Source organism: Pseudopipra pipra, chromosome W, assembly GCF_036250125.1.
Source record: "Pseudopipra pipra isolate bDixPip1 chromosome W, bDixPip1.hap1, whole genome shotgun sequence".
NCBI classification, from domain to species: domain Eukaryota; kingdom Metazoa; phylum Chordata; class Aves; order Passeriformes; family Pipridae; genus Pseudopipra; species Pseudopipra pipra.
Window position 1 is genome coordinate 27,603,251 of NC_087580.1, and position 18,752 is coordinate 27,622,002.

General features: G+C 49.7%; 1 pseudogene; it reads right to left on the bottom strand.

Moving 5' to 3' along the window:
• Positions 1 to 18,752, bottom strand: part of LOC135404942 (zinc finger protein 850-like) — a 317,904-nt pseudogene that overhangs the window by 41,028 nt on the left and 258,124 nt on the right.

The following is an 18,752-nucleotide window of genomic DNA, read 5'->3' on the forward strand; positions in this document are numbered from 1 at the left end:
GAAAATGCTGAGCAAACCTTTCAGCTGCACTCAAATCCAATTGGAGGGGTTGGCCTGGAGGAAGAAATCCCTTCTAATTCTCCAGAACCACCAGGACAACCTGTGTTGTGTCCTGGGCACTCCTCTGGAAGTGTGGGATATGGAAAAGTTTTTGGTGTCAGGGATATTGAGAAGGCTGGGCAGTGTCACTGGGAGACCTCTCCCAAACCCTTGGAAAGGCCAGAGCCATCCCAGAGCTTCCTGGGACCTTGGCAAAGGCAGACATGGAACCAGTCTGCAAACAGGGCAGCAAGGAGGGTTGGCAGAGTTCCAGACTGCTCAGGCTGGGAAGGGGATATGGCAAGTCCTCCTGCAGCTGTTGCCAGGCATGGGAAGGACAAGGCAGGGATTGCAGAACCCCTCTGGGAGGGAATAGAGGATGTGGTGTGCCCAGACTTTATCAAGCCCCCTAGCATGGTCTCCTGTGGTCTCCTTATGGCCAGACTGGTGGAAGCTGGACTGAGGAAGTGGAAGATGGTGGGAAGTTGGCTGAATGAAGAGTGTCAAATAAAATCCATGGTACAAAGTCCTCTTGGCAGCAACTTCCTGGTGAAATCCCTCAGTGACCAGCCCTTGAACAGAACTGTAGAACATCTTTCTTATCTCTCTGTACAATGGGACAAAATGTATTTTCAAGTCCTTTGTGGATGATGGCAAATTTCAGGGAGCCCTTGAGCAACCTGTCCTGGTTTAAAGACACATATTGGGGTGGGAACTCCAATAAAATGAATTCACTCCTCTTTTATTCCCCACCAGTACAAGGAGACAAAATAAAAGGAGGTAGAGGTGAAAACAATAAGAGTTTACTGACAAGAAATACAGCAGCAAAAACAGCAATACCAACAGAACTATTCAAAGCAACAGCAGAGAGAGAAATAGCCTCCTCTCTACCCATCTGCCCCAACTCCCTTTTGTAAAGAGGTACAAACAGGGATCAACATGTGCCTCTCTTTCCCCTTTTCCTCCTGAATGAACAAAGTAAAAAAAAACAAAACCAGGGGAGAGAGGGGGCAAAGCAAAATGTGGGAAACTCTCTGGTCTGAGATCAGTTGTGCTACCCAAGAACACGCTGACTCCAGAGGTGTCCAAGCGGGGCAGAGCCGGCGACTCCGGTCCCTGTAGAGGTGGGGGGGAGGCAGCGGCTCTGCTTGATTCCATGGAGTTCTGGGGAGGCACAGTGGCCCCTTGGTTCCACGGGGTTCTGAGATGTCTCAGAGTTCCTTTTGTTCCAAAGAGTCATGGAATGGGCCCTTGTCACAATGGTCCCTTGGTTCCATGAGATTCCACAGTGTCCCTGCATTCCTTTGGTTCCATGAGGCCCTGCAGTGTCACGGTGCCACTTGATTCCGTGATGTTACAAAGAATCAGAATGGTCCCTTGATTTAAGGCCAACTGCACGTGGGGCTGCCTTAGGGAGAGTGTGGGCACCCAGACAAGGGAGTTGTCACCCCCCTGGACTCAGCCCTGGGGTCACCACATCTGGACTGGTCTGTCTGTCTGTGAGGTTCCCCATTCTGGAGGAATGAGGAAGAACAGGAGAGGGTCTAGAGGAGATCTGACAGGATGGAGCCTTTCTCTGTATTGGAAATAGAATGAAATCTCCACAAAGAGTAGCATTGAAAGTTCAGACTGAAGGTGAGGAAAAAGAAATGTCACTCAACGGGGACCCTTGTCCTGCAAGAGGTGACCCAGAGGGAGTCAGGATCAGCCCATGGCTTTGTGTTCCAGGGAACAGCCAGAGCTGGTGCAGAGACATCAGGGAGGGTCTAGAAATGCTGCTGGGAGGGGGGTGGGAAAGCAGGAGGGGTGTGTGCAGCCTGCAAGGCCAGAGCAGCAGCAGGGCCAGGGCAGGACAGCCTGCAGGAGAGATGGCCAAGGGCTCTGGCAGGGCTGCAAGGCCCAAAGGCACCCAGGCCTTTGTCCCCTTGCCTCTGGCAGCTGCCTCTGCCACTCAGGCCACCACAAGCCACTTTCCTGGCAGGTTCTGCCCTTGGTTTCTGCCTCGCCCCTCCCTCAGGAGCCTGGCAGGGGTTGCCCAGTTTTGGGCCTTTGTTGTTCCTCCCCCTCCCATCCCAGTGCCCCCCAAACAGCCCTGAGCCAGCCGGGAGGGACAGGATCTGCTGGGACAGGGCCTGGGGCTCAGGCCTTGGCCTTTGTGCTCCACAAAACCAAGGCAGGCTTTGCTCAGCATTGCAGGGGCCTGCCCAGAGCCTTTGTCTGCCTGCACTCCTGGCCTCCAAGGAGCTGCTCCAAGGAGTCCCTGGGGAGGCTTTGGCAGTGCCTGCCCTCAGTGGGGCCCAGCAATGCTTCAAGGCACTTGGAGTTTGGCTTCTGACTTCTTCAGCAGCTTCTTCAATCTTCTCTCAGCACCTCAGGACCATGGGCTGGGCTGCAAACACACCGTGGGGCTCATTAAATTCCAGAAATCCCTCAGGATCTCTTTGTCTTCCTTTAATTGTCTTCAAGGCAATTTGAAAACAAGTCTTCCAAGTTTGTAATTTTTTTGTTTTAATTCAATGATGGACATTTTTTAGTTCAGACAAGAGGTGACAGAGGTGTTCTCCAAGTGATCTTGATGCTGAGTGTCTCCTCAGGAGATCCACACTGACCCTGTCTGATCAACCTTGCTCCTCACCCCCCAACCTCACCAGTTCTGACATGGCCCATCTTGGACTGACAGCTGATGCAACTCCAAACACACTGTGGGACCCATTAAAACACTGAAAAACAAATTATTTTTCCCTTCCTTTAATTGTCTTCAAGTCATCAAGACTTCTACAGCTAATTGGAGTTGTTTTGTAATGTAGCTAAGGAGGAAGATTTTAAAGTGGACATCACGAAAAAATATATATTTTTTGATGAAAAGGAATGATTTCCACAGAGACTTGGGATGCAAGAGGGTCAGTGTGGAAAGGATTTTGATCCAAAGACAAAGGGGGAAAAAGAGACTAGTAGCACTTAATCATTGACCAGTTGAGCAGTTTTCAAGCAATTCAATAGCATTTGCCACAATTTTAACAGTGACTGAATTCTAGATTCCCAAGAACAACATTCCCACCACAGTCAATTCACACCCACACCCAGGCAGAGATGTGTGGACACATCAATAGCTGGGTGTGGAAAGGTGCTTCTCCAAAATTCTCTTTGTTGTCAGAGAAACACTTCCACCAATCCCTTTGTGTTTCCCAACAGACAAGGGTCACAATTGGTGGAGTGTTTGTTGAGGGGGATCAGAATTGTCCTGGGCATCAGGGAGGGTCTTTGGAGTGTTGCAAACTGGAGGGTTCCCGAGCTGGGAGAGGCTGCCAGAGGTGTCCCACTGAGAGGGAGGTGCTGGGGAGCTGCCAGGGCCTCCCTCAGCCCCGCTGGTTGTGGGATCCCAAGGGGACTGGCTTTAGTGATCTGCTGAATTTCCATCCTGGTGTCAGGAATGACTGGAGTTTCCCAAATATTTGGGAATTGTATCCAAACTGTTCCATTTTGGTTATGATTCAGGCAGGGAATATTCCAAGGTTTTCATGGGATGACTGATTATCCTGTGTTCCCCAGCTCTTACACCCATCCCAGTCAGCTGGATGGTTTATTGACAATGTGTCCCGAGGGGCAGCACCTCAGATGCCATAGAAACCCCTCCCCTGGATTAGGAAACCTTTGGAATTCAGGAGGTGTTCCAGTGGAGCATGAAAATGAACAGCAATTTTCCTAAAGCCCAGACCCCAGCAGAACAAAGCCAGGCCCCCTCAGTGTCAGAGCAAAGGTCCCCCATCCCTGTGTCCCTGTGGCCGCTGAGGCGGCAGCGCAGGCCCGAGGCGGTGCCGGGTCCCGGTGCAGCCGGGGCAGAGCGGCGGCTGCGCGAGCGGCAACCCCGGCGGTGAGTGCGGCAGCCCCGTGGGAGCGGCGGCTCCGGGCACAGACGCCGGCGGCAGCCGCTGTGGCTCCTGGAACCGAGTGGCCATTGGGACACTGCAGGGCCTCCTGGAATCCAGGGGCCGGTGGGACACTGGGGAGCCTCTTGGAGCCAAGGGAAACCTGGGATATTCTGGAACATCGTGGAATCAAGGGGCCATTGTGACACTGCAGGGCCTCATGGAACAAAAGGAACCCTGAGAGTTTTTGGAACCTCATGGAAATCAAGGGGCCGTTTCTGGCAGGATGCTCTGCTCTGACAATACCTAAAAAATGATCAGAGAATGCAAACAATGCTCACTGTGATGAGTTACTGCTGGTGTCAAGGTGCTGTTTTTAATGTTGAATTATGCTAAACCCAAAATGCTTCATTAAACTTCAAACACACATCCTGCTTTCTGAAGCAGGATTTGACAGATTAGCTGCTCCCTGACCTGCAAATATGTCTGGCAGTCAAACCCTTGATAACTATAAAAGCCCCATCCAACTGTCATGGGACAGATTGTTCCACAGACTTCCTTGAAGTGTGTGGAGCTTCTGCCATGAAGCAGGGACAGCTCTTCATGGTCACTGCCCAGGGGTTAAGTGAAAGAGAGAGAACTACTCCCTGTCATTGTGGGTTGAGTTACCTCAATTTCTGCTTCAGGATTGTTTCTTTTTGCTGGCTTTGATCCAATTGCTTTAATAGAGTTACTTTGATAGACGACACTATCCTATCTTACACTATACTACTAGGGGTTTTTGGCTTTTATAATTTGAAGTAAATAATTCTCTTTAAGGTCTTTCATCTGTTCACTTTTCTGATCAATTTTTTGTTCATTTGTCATAATAAATCATTGTTTTTATAGAAATATTTCTGATTTGCCATCACTAAAACCTGCAGGACAAAGTGATTGAATCACACCTCTATAATTCCTTCAATTGAAACCAAAATCTGAGTCTGAGATTGGATCCAGCCACCCCCAGGCTCCTCTCTGAGAAGGAATTTAGAAAGCAAGGGGGTCCTTTGTGCACCTCGTAGCTCAACGAGTTTAGCACAGAATCCCCCTGCACACACACAAACACACAGGCATGGGAATCTACACACACACTCCTGTTCATCCCTACACAGACATAACCCAGACAGACTCACAGGGTAACCCCACACACCATTCCCACATCACAACATGAGAACAGTTAGAAAAACATAAAATATGTACAGCAACCATCACTGCACTGCAGCATTCACAGGATGTGACACCTGTGTCCACTTTTGAAATGTTACAGCCATTCTACACAACCTTTATTTCCTGTCAGCTGAGTATTCTATCAGTTGCATTCTAAGATGAAACTCCAGGCACATGAACAGCTGAATTTGTTCCACATTTAAACACTGTTGCACATTTTTAAATGGAGAAAGTAGGGAAACTGCTCAGTGTTCAAATGAATGAAACAGAGTGAGCCACAAAAGGCAAAAGTACATAGTGTACAGCAGCTTTGTGGAGTTACAGATCTGCTCAATATTTCATGTTTGGCATTCAGAGACCATGTTTAAATTTATTAAACTGCTCTCGTTCTGCCTCCCCACCCCCCTTTTTTGGAGTGTTTCAATTGCCTTTCCTTTTCCAACAGCTGTGATAACTGTTAAAACAGTCAGTAAAATTAAGTCCCCTCTATAATCCTTTAGTCAATGTTACATTTTAATCAGAGGTTAAGGGACATTTCCTGTTATGAACGTAATGATCATTTTAAAAATTATTAAACCAACATATATCTCAAAATGGCCAGATATAGTTATTGCATCTGTTAGCTCATTAACTATTAGTAATTATTAGTGCTATTGTTATTGCTGAAAGAGCAAAAATTCAAGACTGCAGCTGGCTTTAAGTCATTGCATTCTTTAACATGCTCTCCCTGAAAATCAAAGCATACCTAGTGATGGTCAGACAGATGTCTCTGCACTCTCAAAATGTTCAGACAATTTTTAGCTCGAATCCTCTCTCCCCTCACCCATAACACAAGAACTGCAGAAACTACAATACCTATTTCATATGTCCTTATGCTCACATGTGCATATGCCTGTCACAATATATAGTCAAATCACAATTACTATTGATATTAATTATGTGTCAAACTCTGGGGTTTATTAATTGAGACAGGGAAGCAGATATGTTTCTGAATGTTAGTTCTTTCTCTGTGTCCATTCAATCCCATGCGCTTCAAGCCCTGCGCTCACACAATATATTGGGAGTGTTTTAAGATGGCTTTTAATTGAGCCAAAGAGGAAGAAAAAAATTAGTTTGAATCTTACACCAGAGCCAAAAAAACACATGCCCTGATTTCATTGAAATGCATCTACTCTAAGAGGCTTATCTAATCTAATCCTTTAAATTAGCTGTAAGAAGGGACATTCAAGAAAGCTCCTTTGGGGAGACTTTGGGGGGAAAAGCATCCACAAAAAAACCAAAAAGAAAACAAACAAACAAACAAACAAAAAAAAAAAAAAAAAAAAAAAAAACAAACCCAAAAAAAGCCCAACCTAACACCCAACTTATTGTCTCTTTACATATTTTATAAAAAACATGCCACTGTAGTAAAAGCTGTAGAAACTGCATTCTTACATTTCTGAAGCTATCTTACACTAAACACAGTGCACTGATCTATAAACCATATCTGAAAGGGGACCCTCCTCTGTTTATTTTCTGTTATTTACCCCGGAACATCACAGTGGGTTTTCCCTGCGCCCCCTTCCCAAACTGTGCTCCCCCCAGCCAGGCTGTTTGCTACTTCCCGTATCATTTCAGCACCGTGCGATCGCCGCCATTCCCTTTTCCTGCCTGGCTCAATTCCCCCCAGCCCTGCGCTGTGCAGGCAGTAAGGACAGCGAGTGGGCATCTCCCTCGAGCACACTGTCACCTCCCGAGCAGCCTCTGCGCCGCTGCGGCCGGGGCGATGCGGTCCCTGCTCTTCCTGGCGGTGCAGGGAGAGCGGCTCCGGCAGGCAAAGTTCTCCCCAGTCCATGTGCACCCAGCCTTGGAACAAAGCCTTGGAAATCTTTTCTCCATACACGGGATGACTGGAACCATCACTTACATCAGGGTTATCTCTATGTGCTGTCTTTATGTCATCTGATATCTAATGCATGGGTTTTAAAACAACAGATTAAAGGGGTTGCACTTTTTAAAGGTGCAAGGAACACTCAATTCAACCCTCCCAGTTGAATCAATAACACTCCAATAAATACCCACATCAGAAAAGCATCTCTTTTAAGTCCTGAAAACCAGAAAAGGGACTTTCCGCATGGGTGTCCTGTCATCCAGAACTAGAAGGGAAGAATTCAATAGAATAAAGAAGTCTATAAGTGTTCTGTCCAAGATCAAGGTGAGATTCTCTCTCTTCTAACATTTCTCTGACCTAGGAAGCAAGAATTTGGCACAGAATTAATACCAGAGAAAAATGAGACCAGTGAAAGATCCTGAGCTCAGGAGAACCTGACTGTGCTGGGGAATCAGAGCTTTCCCCCTGGGAAATGAACTGCTCTGAAAGAGTGGGAAGAAACCAGGAACAAAGGCTGAGTTCAAATACTCCAGAGTAAACAACTCCTTCCTCACCAAAAGGTCTGAGCTACCCTTAACTCATCTCTAGACATCCATGGAAATAAAAGAGCCTGACCTTGAACCCAAGGGAAACAAAGAGAAATTCCATGGCTTTAGCTGGAGCAAGGTTGGGAGCCTTGACATCACGTGATCCCCGTGACATCACAGTTCCCATGTGACATCACACCTCCCATATGACATCACAACCATCACATGACATCACATCTCCCCTATGACATCACACCTCCCCTGTGACACCAGAGCTGACATCTGATCCATCATATGACATCACATCTCTCCTGTGATATCATATCATTCCTGTGACATCCCATCCTCCCCGTGACATCATATCTTCTCTATGATGTCACCTCCTCCCCTGTGACATCACATCCTTCCTGTGACATCATATCTCTCCTGTAATATCATATCAACCCTGCCCTGTGATATCACATCCTCCCTGTGACATCACAGCTCCCCTGTGACATCACATCATCTCAGTGACATCACATCCTTCCTGTGACATCACATCTCCCCTATGACATCACATCCTTCCTGTGACATCACAGCTCCCCTGTGGCATCACATCTCCCATATGACATCACATCCATCATATAACATCACACCTCTCCTGTGATCTCATATCATCCCTGTGACGTCAAGTCCTCCCCGTGACATCACAGTTCCCTCTGACATCACCCCTCCACTGTGACATCACATCTGCTCTATGGTGTCACATCCATCATATGACATCACACCTCTCCCGTGATATCACATCATCCCTGTGTCGTCCTGTCCTCCTGTGACATCACATTGTCCCTGTGGCATCACATCTCCCCTATGACATCACACCTCCCTGTGGGAAATGACTGGATGGTAGGCCTTGAATTTGAGCAGTTGCAGCTCTGAAGTTGCAGAGGAATGTAAACAACTCTAAGGAAATATTTACTGCAATGCCGGATGGAACAAATGTAATGCAGCCGAGACCAAAGGTCACCAATCCAAATGTGTGTAGTGTCACCAATGAAAGTATGCACAGTGTCTTCTGTGTCACCAATGAAAGTATCTACAGTGTTTTATGTTTGAGACTTTTAACCAATTATGTTGTAGCACAATAGTATACAAAGAGTATAAAAGAAACATTTGAGAGCAATAAAATAGCCATGTGCCTTTCCCTGCTATCTGAGTGCATTCTTGGCTGTCGTCCATTGGTGAACCCTGATGCGATTTATTGTGCAGAAGATTTACTGCAAGGAGAATTCCTTGGAAAGACTGCAGACCTTAGAGTGGTGATAGAGAAGATTTATTGCAGAAGATTTGCCACAGACCATAGAGCGGTAGGGAGGGGATTTATTGCCGTGGACCTGAGAGCAGTGACTGTGGACCTCAGAGCAGTGACGATGGAACCCCAATGGAGCATTTGTCAGCGGACCTTAGAGCCGAAAAGTAAGTCAAGACTTACAGACACCTGGAAAGAAGGTGAGCCATTGGGGAATAAATAATGGAAGCACAGATATCCGTGGAGGAGGAATCTGCTGGCATAGTGCTAACAGAGATACTAGAGAAGCACGGTGTGAGATATCAGAAATGTGTGCTCTGCACCTTATATAGTTGGTGTAAAAGAAATGGGGTAGGATGCTCAGCCAGCATTTGGTACAGACATTTGGGACTCTGCAGGGGGAGTGCTTTTTAATGCAGCCACTGAGTCTCTTAAGCAGGCTGCCAGCATCCTGAAACTGTGGCGAACCGTCTTTAAAACTTTAAAAGATCATGCTTCTAAAAAATCACCACACTTCAAGTCAGAAAATAAAGAAAAACCCAGCAAATCACCCTCAGAGACAGTAAAAAGAGAAAGGCCACCCCTCCTCGCCGCTGATAGGAGACTTTTCGGCCATGCAGTCGCCCTGCTGGAAGGGGTAGCACATCGCTGCCCAGCGTGCACTGCACCGATCGAACAGGGCGCGTTCCAATCGTGGCCGCTGCCACCCCGCGCGGAGTTGTGGTGCAGACGAACACCAGAGATCCACTCCGGCTGCTGGAGAATCCTAAGGGCGTGGCGGAGCAGAGCCGGCAGCGCCGCACGGGTAGGGCCGGAGTGCCCGGGAGCCGGCGAGAGGACAGCCCGGCAGCAGCAATGCACGAAAAACCAGGAACGGAGCAGCCCCAGAGGGAAACAAGAACAGAGCAACCCCGGAAAAGTGCCACTTCTCGTTGACAGGAGAGGCAGGCTAGAGAACTGCCTTCCCGTATCTCTGTTAACTCTCCTGTTAATTGTGTTGTGTGTCCAATGTCGCCGTGAGCTCACAGTGTTGCTGACGGTACCGTGCTGGCGTGTGTGTGTGTTGGGGGCTGTGTGTGTGTGGAGAAGCGACCATAAGTTTGTTAGTCACTGTTAAACCCCAGAGATGAGAGTCCGGGAGACTCTCCTCCCGTTAGAGCGTCTCAGGTGAACACAAGAGCACAGAAATTCACTTTAGGGTTATTCCAACTGCTGCCTGAGCCCGGCGTGCCGGGGGAAGGCAGCGCCGGCAGCCAGGGCAGGAGGCGGCGGAGCGGCAGAGGGACCCCAGCGACAGAGGCGGCGGCGGAGCGGGCGGCAGCGCCGGGAGCTGCTTCTGCAGAGCCGGCCAGACTTGTGCGGGGGTCCCCAGGAGCTCCACGGCGTGCGGGGCGGCCCGGGGAACAGCAGAGCGACGGCGAGCTCGGCGGGGACTGCGGCAGCAAGAAAAGAAACGAAAAGTAGCTCCAGCCTTTTCCCTCTTCCTCCCCGCCCCGCGGGGAAGGGGGGGGGAGAGTGAGTAAGAACGGCAGGAGAGGCTGCAGTCAGAAAGAGAAACAAAAGAGTCTTCTTTCCCTTTTCTGTTACTCTTGAGGAATAAGTATTTAAAACAAACAGGTACACACCTTTCCATAGTTCTCGTTTCCATCTTTTAACTCCTGCCATTTGGAAATTAGGGAGAGACCAGGGATTTGCCCCGCAGAAACCAAGCATGTAAGTGGTTGAGAAAAGAAAGCAAAATCTCTCTCTTTAGTCCTTCTAATCACTTGGAGATAACTTAAAACCAAAGAATTGCGTTTAGCTGCAAGCTAGTATGCAGACAGTTTTAGGGAGTTTTTCCGGGAAATGAGGCTTTGTACAAAAGTTTTAGTGAAATGCCTTCTTGATTGTATTGTACCCCTATAAAAACCTTCTGCCAAAACTTTGTATTCAGAAAAAAACCACAAACAAACAGGGTTTTCACAAAAAGGATAAAAAGCCCTCTTGCAAAACTTGGCCTTTGCCTTAGCAGAGAAAGAGATAAGGTGTTAGTAGCTCACACAATAGAGATAGTTTGTTGCCTAGGAACCGAGTGGGAGGCTTAAACCTCCTCTGGCCGAACTCAAAAAAGTTTAAATTACCAGTTTCTCGGGGCTGGGGGTGGGGTGTAGAACCCCCCTGCTTTCTAAAAACTACAACTTTGCAACTAAGATCAATGGAAAGCCAGCAGGCTGAGGATTTCCTTAACTCTTAGATAAAACATCTTTCTATCTCCCTGTTATAAACTGAGAAGTGACCGTGACAGTGGAGTGACCCTGTCAGGTTCTGTGTGTTCTTTGCTCAGGGTTTCTCTAGACCCTCAGTCTGCAGGAGTGGGGGAACTGTCTTCTTGAAACACCCCCACAGCTGGTGCAGTGAATACAAGTGGTTAAAGCCAGAGGCCTTACCCTGGGTTGGCATTATGCTGATCACGTCTTTAGAATTGTGTTTAAAAAGTTTACTCAGCTGATTTTTACATGATCTTACAACTAGTTATTTGCTCTCCTTTGTGCTGCTTATGCTGTGAATTTTGTTCTCTTACCAGAATTTCATAGACAAAAAAACCCTAAGAATACAAACAGATAATATAGATCACATCTAAAGAACCAGCTGCAAGCTGGAATCTGGTCTTCTCCATCCTTGATTAGAATTTTGGAAAAAGAGAGAAAACAAAACTAAATCTTTAATTTGATCCCAAGTGCAAAAAATGTATAGTCTGTATTGAAAAGACCTGAGATGCACCTGATGTTGTAATTAATATGACTAGCAATACCTTTAATATGCCTTCAAGTGATCCTTATTCGTTTAGTTATATCACAAATCAAAAAGTATTCACTCTCAATCTATCATTAGTAATTCTCATGAATAAGAGGAGCCAATCTGTGGCTCTGGTGAGCCAAGCCCGAGACTGAGAAGATGATGCAGAACACAGTAAATGAGAGAAACTCTTCTAATTGCTTTTGTCATCTTTGTATTAATCAGAACAATAACTACAGCCATGCATTAGCCATTCAATGCAGGCCATGTATCTTGAAGAACAAAATGCATTGGTTTTTTCTTTCTTATATAGCAGGCCTCTTGCCCTAATAGATCCCTGAATCTACTATTCCAGAGTTAAGAAAGTCTCTGTCACCAACAATGTGTTTTAACTTATTCTTTCTGTATGTGGTGTTGTATTGCTGGTGGGCGAGGATCAGAGTTAGAGTCAAAACTTGCATTTTTCTCCAGTATAGAGGGTTATAATATAATTGAATTTGTATTATGAATTAGCTAAAATTTGAAAAACAAACTCAAACTTCTGTATCATATCCAGACTGGAAAGGCTTTGAAAGGGTGGATTGCTTGTATAGTTTGAATAGTGCTGTCAGGTTGCCAGACAATACCATAGTTATTGATATTATGTTTTATTGTCTTTCATGGAGATGGGTGTTGTTTATATATGTTTTGTCCCAGTGGTTTTATAGCAAGTGGCAAGGATTGTTTTGAATCTCTCTCTCTCCTCTCTAACTACTGCAACATGTGAAGGAAACCTCTTAGTTTACGAGTCCACACAAGATTATAAATAACAGTGCATGGGGTGCTGGGCCTCATGGAAGAAGGGCCCTGTGTTGAAAAGCAAAGAAAGTGTCTAGTCCCCCCATAGGCCCCAGCTCACATCATGCCTGCAATCTTTTAATAGACTGCTAACTTCATAGCATGATGGTTGGTTTAAGCAGCTCTCCTGCGACATCACAGCTCCCCTGTGACATCACATCTTTCCTGTGTCATCACATCTCCCTCATGACGTCACAGTCATCACATGACATCACATCTCTCCTGTGATATCACATCCTCCCCTGTGACATCACAGCTCTCATGTGACATCACATCTCCCCATGACATCACATCTTCCCCTTGATATCACAGCTCCCCTCTGACATCACACCTCCATTGTGACATCACATCTCCCCAATGACGTCACAACCATCATATGACATCACACCTCTCCTTTGATATCACATCCTCCCCTCTGACATCAAATCCTCCCTGTGACATCAAATCCTCCCTGTGACATCACATCCTTCCTGTGACATCACATCCTCCCTATGATGTCACATCCATCATATGACATCACATCCTTTCTGTGACATCACATCTCTATGACTTCACATCCATCATATGACATCGCACCTCTCCTGTGATATCACATCCTCCCCTGTGACATCACATCGTCCCTGTGACATCACACCTCCCCATGATATCACAGCTCCCCTGTGACAACACATCCAGTCACATCCAGATCCATCCCAAGGTTGGGGGGGTGTGTGAGACAGGCAGAACCACAAATGCCTGCACAGCCCAGAGCAGTCAGTGTGGGGCTGTGCTTGCTGCTGCAGAGACCCCTGGGGAACAAACCCAGCGAGTAGTTTTGGGGGGAGGGTGTCCCTAAGGAGGACACTTGCCTTATTATTGCTTATTGTTTGTAATATCTTACAGATCTATCACACAACACCTAAGGATGGATTCTATAGAATATGTGCCATAGATATTTGGGTTGAGTCTGGGTGAGCTGCAGTTCAGTTCCCCACAGCAGCCCTCCCAGGGCTGGGCTTGGCATTGGCAGCTGGAAGGGTGTTGGGAACACCCCAGTGTTTTGGCCACTGCTGAGCACAGCACCAACACTGGGACATTCCTTCCTTAGCTGAGGGCAAGAGCCTGGCAGGGGACCCAAGTAGGCCAGCTGAGCCCAACTGACCCAAGGGACATTGCAGACCATGGGAGGTCAGCTCAGCTCTAAAAGCTGAGGCAGGGAGCAGGAGGGGGGCATTCATTGTCTCATGGCTGCCTGCTGAGGAACCGTCCCGCGGACCCAAGCCCTGCTCCTCGGGAGTGGCCGACCATGGCTGCTCATGGGAAGCAGAGAACAAACCCTGCTGTCTTTGGCTTCTGTGTGACCAAGCTTTGTTCTGCTTTTTGCTTTGAATAAACTGCCTTATCCCAACCCACTATTTTGTTTTTCCCACCTTACTCTCTCCCATGTCCTGTTGGGAAGGGGAGTGATAGAGCGGCTGGGAGGGCACCTGGTGTCCAGCCAAAGTCAACCCACCACACACCTGAACACTTCCAGAGACTCCACCACCTCCCTGGGCTACTTGTTCCAATGCCTCAACACTCTCTCAGTGGAAAAAGGGTTCTTTAACATCTAATATGAACATTGCCCAACGCAATTTAAGGCCGTTTCCTCTCTTCCTGTCACTAAAGGCTTTGCAGAAGAGACCGACCCCCACACCCACTAAAACCTCCTTTCAGGTCATTGTAGAGAGCAATGAGGTCCCCCCTGAGCCTCCCCTTCTCCACACTCAACAAGCCCAGTTCCCTCAGCTGTCCCTCAGCAGACATGTTTTCCAGAGCCTTCCCCAGCTCCGTTCCCTTCTCTGGACACGCTCCAGCCCCTCAAGGGCCTTTTGGCACTGAGGGGCCAGAACTGGACACAGCACTCCAGGTGGGGCCTCCCCAGTGCCCAGCACAGAGGGGCAATCAGTTCTCGGCTCCTGCTGGCCACACTCTTCTCCACAAAGGCCACGATGCCCTTGGCCTTCTTGCCCCCCTGGGCACACTCTGCCTCATATCCAGCCCCTGTCAAGCAGCACCCCCAAGTCCCTTCCTGCTGAGCAGCTCTCCAGCCCCTCTGCCCCCAGCCTGGAGCATTCCAGGGGTTGTTGGGAGCCAAGGGCAGGCCCTGACACTTGGCCTTATTGATCCAGCCTGTCCAGATCCCTCTGCAGAGCCTTCCTGCCCTCCAGCACATCCACACTCACACCCAACGTGGTGTTGTCCACGACTTTCCTGAGGGGGCACTCGATCCCCTGGCCCAGATCATCCCCAACGATGTTAAACAGGAGCAGCCCCAACCCTGAGCCCTTGGGAACCCCACTAGTGACCAGCCCCACCTGGATTTCCTTCCATTCCCCACCACTCCCTGGGCCATCAGACACTTTGTCACCCAGCAAACAGTTCCCCGGGCAAGCCATGAGCAGCCAGTTTGTGCTGGAGATGCTGGGGGAGATGGTGCCAAAGGCTTTCTGGAATTCAGAGAGACACATCCCCAGCCTTTCCCTCAGCTGCTGAGCGGGTCCTTTGTCAGAGAAGGAGATGAGGTTGGTCAGGCAGGACCTGCCTTTCCCAACCCCACACTGGCTGGGCCTGATCCCCTGGTTGTCCTGCCCCTGCCATGGGATGGCACTGAGGAGGATCTGCTGCATGGACTTCCCTGGTCCTGAGGTCAATGGGACAGGCCAGGAGTTGCCCAGATCCTCCTTTTGGCCCTTCCTGTGCATGGGCATCCCATGTGCTTGTTGCCAGTCAGCTGGGACTTGTGCAGTTGTGCAGCACTGCTGGGGAATGAGTGAGAGTGGCTTGGCCAGCTCCTTCTCCAGCTCCCTCAGGACTCTTGGCTGCATCCCATGTGGGCCCAGGCACTTGGGGGGGTCTCACTGGCAGAGCAGGTCACTGACCATTTCCTCCTGCATTGTGGGGGCTTCACTCAGCTCCCCATCACCAGCTTCCAGCCAAAGCCTGCCTGCCAGGTGTCCAAGGGGTCAGTTCTGCTGCCCCCTCCTTCCTTCCCCCACAATGGAAAACTCCCTCATTTTGGGTCCCTGTGCCCCAGACGGCTCCAACCACCACCTCACCCACCAGTCCCACAATCATGGAATGCTTTGGCTTGAGAGGGGCCTTCAAGAGCATCTCAGCACCCTCAGAGTCAAGAATTCCTTCCTACTATCTCCTCCAACCCTTCCCTCTATCCGTGTGAAGCCACTGCCCCTTGTCCTGTCACTCCAGGCCCTTGTCCAAAGTCTCTCTCCATCTTTCTGGTTGGCTCCCTTCAGGCACTGCAAGGCCACAATCAGGTCAGCACAAAGCCTTCTCTTCTCCAGCCTGAACAATCCCATTTATCTCAGCCCTGAGATATTTCTGAACCTCCCAGAATCCAGGGGCCATTGGGACCCTGCAGAACCTCCTGCATTCAAGTGCTCCTTGTGAAACTGCAGGCTCTCCTGGAACCCAAGGATTCCTGGAACACTGCAGAGCTCACGGAACCAAGGGGCCACTGTCCCACTGCAGCTCCTTCTGAAGCACAAGGGACCCTGGGACAATGGGAAATCTCTGAGAATCCAAAGGGCATTTGGGGACTGCAGGGCCTCATGGAACTAAAGGAACTTTTGGAGACTGGGGAAGCTCATGGAATCCAGGAGCCATTGGGACATGTGGGGCCTCCTGGAACCAAAAGAACCCTGAGAATTTCTGTGGGAACAAGTTAAGGCCGCAGCAGCTGCATTCAGTTAATCAGGACCCAAAAGGAGTGTTTTGGCCTTGACTGGTGTTTTCCATCAAGAGAGTGCTGTTTGCCAAAGTGGAAACCACTTGGAACACTCTGCATGGCAGCCTGTGTTTTTGTCTGGTGGCTGAACACAGCCAGCACATGAGGGGAGGGGAATGTGTGGGATCAGGGCCCTGCTTTGGGGCCATGCTGGGAATTCCAGTGGACTAAAAGACAAAGCCCAGGTGCTGTTTCCAAAGGAACCCCAAGGAAAGGGGGACGCCGGAAATATGGGAGGACAAGTCCCAAAATGGAACTCTGTGTGTGCAGCCTCATTTTCTCCTTCAGTGTCCACAGGAGAGGGAGCAAAAAGTGGTGATTTGGACCCAAAAACTGTTCAGGGGGGAAAATGAGGATTAAGGGGACAATGGGAAAATGGGAGAAACAGGGAGAAGGGTAGAAAAGAGGGGGTGGTCTGGTGGGTCTGACGGTCCCATGGGGGGTCTTTGGGCACAGGCAAGTTGGCAAAAGGGGCTGGCCCCCCGAGCTCCCAACTGACTGTGGGGTGTCGGGGGCTGCTGGATCCAATCTCAGCCTTGAATTAATGACAACATTTTCAGTTCAGAGGAATTACAGAGGTGTGATTGAATCATTTTTGTCCTCCAGGTTTAATGATGGCAAATCAGATCGATTCATAGAAAGAAATTTATTTAGGGTTACAAATGATCAGACAAAAGACTTCATCAGAATTATTTACTGCACAATAGAAACACTAAAACTACCAGAGTACAGGATAAGACAGGACAGTGCTCTACACTAAAGCAATTGTTGAAGCAATTCTACTCAAGCTGGCAGAAAAGCAATAATTCTTAATTAGAGATGGATGGAACTCCCCCAAACCAATGCTCATGGGGAGATCTCTGCTCTCAACCTCCAGAACTGACCTTGGGGGGTCCCCAGCCAAGGCAGCAATCTCCACACACACCCCCAAAAAGGATTCTGTTGGAAGAAGCTGCCCCTGGGAAAGGGGACTGGCCCTTTGTGGTCAAGAGGGATGAACTGACAGTCACTGGACTCCAGGGGTTGCCTCAGCATCAGGGGCTTCATTCGAGGTGGAAGCAGAGGCCGACGCTCTTCCTGCAGTCGGGGCACTGGTAGGGCTTCCCTTACTGGTGGGTCCGTTGGTGTGAGGTCAAGCCAGAGCTGTCGGTGAAGCTCTTCCCACACTCCCCACACTTGTAGGGCCTCTCCCCTGTGTGGATGCGCCGGTGGGTGACGAGGTTACCACTCTGGTTGAAGCCCTTCCCACAGTCGGTGCAGCGAAAGGGCCTCTCATCCGTGTGTGTCCGCTGGTGCTGGATGAGATGTGAGCTGCGTTTAAACCTCTTCCCACACTCCCCACACTTGTAGGGCCTCTCTCCAGTGTGGATGCGCCGGTGTATGACAAGGGTGGAGTTCCGGTTGAAGCCCTTCCCGCAGTAGGTGCAGTGGAAGGCCCACTCCCCTGTGTGTGTCGGCTTGTGCTTCAAGAGATCTGAGCTGGTCTGAAACCCCTTCCCACATTCCAAGCACTTGTAGGGCCGTTCCCCGCTGTGGATGAGCTGGTGAGAGCGGAGGCTGGAGCTGGTCCTGAAGCTTTCCCCACACTCAACACACTTGTAGGGCCGTTCCCCGGTGTGAATGCGACGGTGCACATGGAGGCCAGAGCTGTCATTGAAGCTCTTCCCACACTCCCCACACGTGTGGGGCTGTTCCCCAGTGTGCAAGCGCTGGTGGGTGAAGAGGTGGTATTTTCGCATGAAGCTCTTCCCACATTCCCCACACGTGTGGGGCCGTTCCATGGTGTGGATACGCTGGTGTCGGATCAGGTTGGAGCTGTCAGTGAAGCTCTTCCCACATTCCCCACACATGTAGGGCCGTTCCCCAGTGTGGATGCGCTGGTGGATGCAGAGGCTGGAGCTCTGCCTGAAGCTCTTCCCACACTCCCCACATCTGTAAGGCCTTTCCGCACTGTGGATAATCTGGTGCTGGATCAGAGTGGTGTTGCTCCTGAAGCTCTTTCCACATTGACCACACGTGTACGGATGTTCTCCAGTGTGGATGTGCTGGTGGGTGAGGAGGTTGGTGCTCCTCCTAAAGCTCTTCCCACATTCCAAACACCTGAAGGGTTTCTCCCTGCTGGAAGGCTGCTCAGGGATCACCAGCTCAGAGCTCCCCCTCAAGCTCCGGCCGCCTTCCCGGCACAGGCTGGCTCTTTCCTCCTCAGAGCACCCTGGGATGGCTTTGGAGCCCCTCCTGCGGGGGGATCTCCGGCCCTTTTCCTCCCCGCTGCCTTCCTGCACCGGGGAGCCCTTCAAAACGGCCTCTCCCACCAGGGTCTCACGGGGGGATTTGTCCTCCGGGCTCTCCGTCCTCACCTCGGGGCCTGGGGCAGGAAGCAAGAAGGACAGGCAGGGGATTTGCCTCCGGCCCACAGGGAAGGCCAAGGACATCCCCCCAACTCCGGCCCCGGCAGGACGGCGGCGCCAGCGGGGTTGTCCTGCAGCCGGGGCCATGCTCGGCTGACAGAGCCAGCACAACACCCGCCCAAAGGGACACTGACTTCCTCCTCACCTGCCTGGGGGGCCCAAGGCATCTT